The sequence below is a fragment of the Ischnura elegans genome, chromosome 12, assembly GCF_921293095.1.
Source record: "Ischnura elegans chromosome 12, ioIscEleg1.1, whole genome shotgun sequence".
Taxonomy (NCBI): domain Eukaryota; kingdom Metazoa; phylum Arthropoda; class Insecta; order Odonata; family Coenagrionidae; genus Ischnura; species Ischnura elegans.
The window spans coordinates 45,420,760-45,427,396 of record NC_060257.1 but is presented as its reverse complement, the minus strand read 5'-3'; the positions used below and the strand labels follow the sequence as shown (position 1 = coordinate 45,427,396).

General features: G+C 37.2%; 1 non-coding gene across 1 annotated transcript; it reads left to right on the top strand.

The window, feature by feature from the left end:
- The first annotated feature begins 227 nt into the window (after window positions 1-227).
- Trnad-guc lies at window positions 228-299 on the top strand. Its single transcript has one exon. It is a non-coding gene; the product is annotated as a tRNA-Asp (tRNA).
- The last annotated feature ends 6,338 nt before the right edge of the window (window positions 300-6,637 follow it).

Sequence of the window (6,637 nt, the reverse complement as noted above, 5' to 3'; positions counted from 1 at the left end):
TTCCTGGAAAATAAAAAAATTATATGCCTAGAAATACATTTTACCAAATTTCGGCAATAAGAATTTTTGAAGTGAAAACTTCATTAGCGGCGTTAAGCACTTTTACGGGATGGGGAAAAAGCATAGAATTCGCGTGAGCGTCACCGACCCGACACCCCGATCGCTACAGCGAGATATAAATTTCCCTCTTAAAATTCATCTCTTAAAATTCATTTCTTAATTTTACATCCTCGGTAGTATAGTGGTCAGTATCCCCGCCTGTCACGCGGGAGACCGGGGTTCGATTCCCCGCCGGGGAGAATTTTTTTCTCAATCTCGTACAATTTAAAAAGTTTTACAATGGATATTTCAACTACGCAGGATGACTAGGTATAGTAAATAAACTTTGTTAATATATAGACTGTTAAAGTCTTTTTGTTTTAAAAATATTAAAATTGAAAATAAAAATCTATATTGTATAAGTTCATTAAATATAAAGAGCTCGTGCATGAACATGCAGAAGAGTGTACACGCTATAAAAATACAGGTCAGTACAATTTATGGCAGTTTCTTTTATGTGCATAGTGAACAATTATAGGTTTAAAGCATATTAAATAAAATAAATAAAAGCTTATTTTATTTTAATATATAAATGATGTTACTTTCTATTCATACACATCGTATTTTTAGTATATATTTAATAATAAACATTTTGCTGAAAAAATAATTTCAATTTTAGTTGAAAAATGAGTATTACTGGAAAAATTAGTTCTTTAATAATATTAAATATATATAAAAAATAAATGGATAATAATTATTTCAGTTTTCACTTCTATCGGCCAGTCCCACGACTGCCCCGTTTTTTTTTATTCCTATGAGGCTTTGGGGGCGGGGGAGAAACTATCCCCTCATCCCCCTCGCCACTGCCCTGTATTATAAAATGTCTACTTTTCACTTTCATTCCTCATGTGCCATCAATACTGATATTATCCCTTATTGAGGTAAATTATTAACTTTTAAATGTTTCCGCTACTGCCTCATGTTCAGAGAACGGTTGGGTCATAAGGAAAAGGGCCCTTGGAGTGGGAAATAATACCCAAGAGTAGGCATTAATTGGCAGTTTTGGCGGTGGTCTCCCAGAAATCTTAGAGGGTGTTATAGTAAATGACGAGGAATATCCACTATTATCCCAAAAACTATGCACTTCACATTTATTTCATATATTATCCTGTAAGTCAAATACAGGTATGTTTTTATTACATCTATCTAAATGGACATGGTGGGTGAGGAGAGGCAGTTTTTTGATAAGATACGGAGGAGACAGATGGTATGGATAGATCGAGTACTTAGCGGGGAGGGGGTGTTGAGAACAGTGTTAGAGGATATAATTTTGGGTAAACGAGGGAGAGTAAGGAAGATAATGGGATGGGACTTATTAATCTTTAATCAAGCTTTATAAAAACCTATAAACATAGCTCATTAAATCATTATTTTATGCTCTTTGAAAACTTGTCACAACCTATACGCCAATCTTCAAAGCTACCCTTTCAAATATGTAAATACTCGTAGTACATCATCACATACATGCAAATACATTTCTTTTCCCTGGGATAATATCGAGAACTAGACATTTCATAATGCCCTGAATTAGTGGCGTAACTAGGAATATGGTTTTGGGGGTGTGATGGCCGCCATCCCCCCCCCCCCCCAGGCATCGTGGGGTCTAGGAAAATTTTTGAAAAATGACATATCTGGAAATACATTTTACCATATTTTGGCAATAAATATTTAATTTTAAGCAGATACAGTTATTGCATGTCAAAACTAGACAGTAGCATTTAGCATTTTTTTATTTCCATGAGGCTTTTAGAGGGATCTATCCCCTCATCCCCCCATAATGCCACTGCCCAGTATTATAAAATGTCTACTCTTCACTTTCATTCCTCATGTGCCATCAATACTGATATTATCCCTTATTGAGGTAAGTTATTAACTTTTAAATGTTTCCGCTACTGCCTCATGTTCAGAGAAGGGTTGGATCATAAGGAAAAGGGCCCCTGGAGTGGGAAATAATACCCAAGAGTAGGCATTAATTGGCAGTTTGGCGGTGAGAGGACTCTCCAGGCAACCCTGCAGGGCGCTTTCGGCGATGGGTGGGGTGTGGCGCTAAATGGTTGGTAGGGGGCGTGGTGGCGTGCCCGTTGGAGCGCGAATGAGTCGTGGTGGCTTCGGCGGTTAGCGGAATTTTCGAAGTGGAGGGAGGGGGAGCAGTTCGAATTTGTGGGCGGATTTCTAGGTGAGGCGCGCCACGGCAAGTGGCGGAAGGATGACTTTGGTTGCGGTCTGGAGGTCGACCCATGCGGAAGGGCGGTCGAGGGAAATTGGGTTTGGGGTAATTGCGACCAGGTTTTGAAGAGGATACTACACCAAGAGAGACTTTCGAACACTTACTCTCTTTAGTAAACTTTTACTTAACATATCCCGGTGAAGCGGCACAGGTTTTCTCCTGATAGACAAAATATAATAGCCAATATTTCAGTACATTCGATTGATAAAAACTTGCTCAACAATTGTTCTTCGTCATTTTAATTTTAGTACATTTTTGACCAAGATTTTAAATTTTTCCTTAATAAATATAGACACATAAACATAAAAAAAAGCCTGATAAAAGACCTATTTGATTGTACTAAGTTGTTATAGGAGAAATTTTCGAACACTTGCTCTCTTTAGTAAACTTTCACTTCACATATCCCGGTGAAGCGGCACAGGTTTTCTCCTGATAGACAAAATATATAATAACCAATATTTTAATACATTCGATTGGTAAAAACTTGCTCAACAATTGTTCTTCGCCATTTTAATTTTAGTACATTTTGTACCAAGATTTTAAATTTTTCCTTAATTAATATGGACACATAATCATGTAAAGCCTGATAAAAGACCTATTTGAGTGTACTAAGATGTTACAGGAGAGATTTTCGAGCACTTGCTCTCTTTAGTAAACCTTTACTTCACATACCCCGGTGAAGCCTTACAGGTTTTCACCTGATACACAAAATATAATAGCCAATATTTCAATACATTCGATTGGTAAAAACTTGCTAAACAATTGTTCCTCGTCATTTTAATTTTAGTACATTTTTGACCAAGATTTTAAATTTTTCTTTAATAAATATAGACACATAAACATATAAAGCCTGATAAAAGACCTATTTGAGTGTACTAAGTTGTTATAGGAGAGATTTTCGAACACTTACTCTCTTTAAAAAACTTTTACTTCACATATCCCGGTGAAGCGTTACAGGCTGTCTCCTGGCTTAGAAAATATAATAACCAATGTGTCAATACATTCGATTGGAAAAAGCTTGTTCAACAATTTTTCTATATTTTCGTTTTTTCAATTTTAGTATATTTTGCACAAAGATTGTAAATTTTTCCTTAATAATTACAGACATATTTTTTTAGCATTACTTTAAAGCTTGATACAAGAGCTATTTGAGTGTACTTAGATTTTACAAGAGAGACTTCCAAATACTTACTCTATTTAGTTAACTTTTACTACACCTACCCCTGTGAAGTTTCACAGGTTTTTTTTCTGAAAGAAATGATATATTAGCCAATACTTCAATACATTCGATAGGAACAGGCTTCTTCCAGAATTTTTCTCTATTTTGTGAGATCAATTTTCATATATTTTTACCAAGCTTGTAAATTTTTCAACACAGAATAAATGTAAATACATAATCTTTATAAGCTTGCTAAAAGGGCTAGTTGAGTGTATTTAGATGTTACAAGAGAGTTTTCCAAATATTTACTCTGTTTAGTTAACTTTTACTACACCTACCTTGGTGAAGCGCTAAAGGTTTTTTTCACCTGATAGAAAAAATATAACAGCCAATGTTTCAATGCATCAAATTGGAAAAATTCTGTTCAAGTATTGTTCTATATTTTCGTGGTTTCAAATATAGTATATTTTTAACACACTTGTAAATTTTTCCTTCTTAAGAACAAATATAAACACATAATCTTTCGAAGCTTTGTAAAAGAGCTATTTGAGTATACTTTGCTGTTATAGGAGAGACTTTCAAAAACGGGCCACACGCTCCAAGTCACTTTATCGCTACATCAATAACATTTTAAAAATATATAATTTCAAAGTGCAATAATCTTTGTTAAGAATTATGTGAATAATCATGTAATATCAGCGTGTGTGTGTTGTGTGCGCATGCGCATGCTAATTGTAGATGCTCTGTGGTGTGATGCTAGTGATCAAGCGGCAGTCACTCACTAGCCAGTGGTCAGTTATGTTGGTGAAAGATCGAAGCGATCTCTTCGCATTGAACAATAGTTCGTTACTATATTAAAGCGGATCTTTAACTTGACGGCTTGTATTATTGAAGAATCTGAGCTTTTCCCGGTGAATAGCGTGGATGAAAGCTTGGATGTGGATGATCATCAGCCCTGAGGATGTTGGGAAAGTCTCCCAAAGAAACGTCGGCCTACACCATGCAGACCCTGACCCGGTTGGAAACCCGAGAAGCTTATTCCACGCTTCTATTATTTATCGCGACCCATACCTTTCTCAAGTGAAAAGTTCAAACAATCAATGCAATTTTTGGTTTTTAAAACTTTCGACGAGCGTATTGATACTTGTTTCGCGGTGTAACATTTTCTTTAGCTTCTAGGGGCCGCAAGAAATTAGTCTGCGGGCCGCATGCGGCCCGGGGCCGGGATTTGAGGACCCTCTCTTTAACATGCTCAAGCAGGGCGGGAATAGGGATACAGGTGGCAGCGGGTGTGGAAGTTTATGAGGGTGAGAAGGGGTTAAAAAGCCTGTATAACCCTTCTCCCGGAATCCAGCTAGCAGCCTGCCGGAGGGTGGGCGGAATTTTCGCCCTCGAGAGTTGATTATATATCGAAGGGCGCGGCTTTTGGTCGATGGAGCGGAAAGTGGTTCGGGCTCCGCGTCACTTGAGCGTGAAGATGTGGACGCGAGTTCTCGCTAATTGTTTACTCTCCTCCTCTCCCACACCATAGTGCCTCTCTGCGAGGCAGTAAACCCCTGAGAGAGAGGAAAGTGAAGGATATTGGATGACAAGAGTGGCCGGAATTCATGCTTGTATTTATTAGCAATAGGTATATGGACTGTCTGGACTAGTCACTTATACAATAAATACATATGGTATGATACATATGATAAATGAGGTGAAATACCCACTAGTATCCCAAAATTTAGGTAGTCCGCATGGTATTGTATGTCGTGTGTACAATTATGAGTATATTTTTTGGGTTTTGGATGACAAAGTTTATGGAATTCATGCTTCTAAGCGGCTTTTATTTATTATCAATGGGTAATAATTCATGGGTAGTCAGTCATTAATGAAAACAATACATATGTGGTGATATATAAGTAATTTACCGCCATGATGTCACATAATGTATTGAGGGATGAAGGTCATGCACAATTGATCAAGGCAAAGCGAATCGAGAAGTTCAAAGCATTGGTATTTCACCATCAAAACACCATGATAAAAAGAAGAACACAATGGTAATTTCCACACTTTTAATGTCACAACTCAGCAACCGACCATGGTTTCAACACGTAAGTGTCATTTTCAAGTTTCATTTTCATTTTTTTTCATTTCACTTGAAAATGACACTTACGTGTTGAAACCATGGTCTGTTGCTGAGTTGTGACATTAAAAGTGTGGAAATTACCATTGTGTTCTTCTTTTTATCATGGATATAAAGAACTTCCACAAAGTCGAGCCGAATACGATTTTATACGATCAAAAAACCATCTGTGAAGGATGACACACAAATGTATTGATATAATAATAAAATGAATAGTGTAATTTTTCACTCTCCTCTTATCTCCGACATAATTACATCTCTGCGAGGCAGTGAACCCCTGAGTCAGTGGAAAATAAAGGATTTTTTTGTCAAAGTGGACGGAATTCGTTCCTCCAAACGGCTTTTATTTATTAACAATTCATGAGTAGTGAGTCGTTGATACAAGAAATACATATGAGGAATTGAAAAGCAAAGGGAAGTAAGTGCCATAAGCAAACTTTTCGTAAAAAACTGGTTTAAATTTCGAAAAAAGGAGTTGTTACTAAGTAGTCGTTTTAAATACTGTTAGAGAGCAGCACCCGTCAAAGCCACCTCTAATGTCTCTTGGCCACCAAACAGAGAAGGTTTTCCCCATGGCGACTTGAATAGAGGAGGCCCAATTCTATCCCATAAAAGGTTGATTTCTGTTGCCTCTTCGATCGCATTTTAATCGGTTTTCAAAAATGTCCGCGGCGCGGTGATGAGTGCAATGCGATCCACTTTTTTCCATAATCTTGCAGTGAAATTTTTGTAATTGTGAGGAGCTTTTGTAAATTTGAAGGATCGTATCATGTGTAGATAAATTTCGATTAAAGACGCTAATTATACTTTATTTTCCCGTGAAACACGGATCTATTGGTCTATCAGCGACGCGAGTGGCGACTTTTGCTAACCGATTTTAAAGGCCTGACTACACGGTACATTAACACGTACGAGTTAATGTACGTTTGTGTGAATGATTTTGGTGGACCGGAACGGAACATGTACGAATGCATGAACCAAATCAGAACAGGTTCTATTTTCTGTGCATGCATTCGCACAAGTT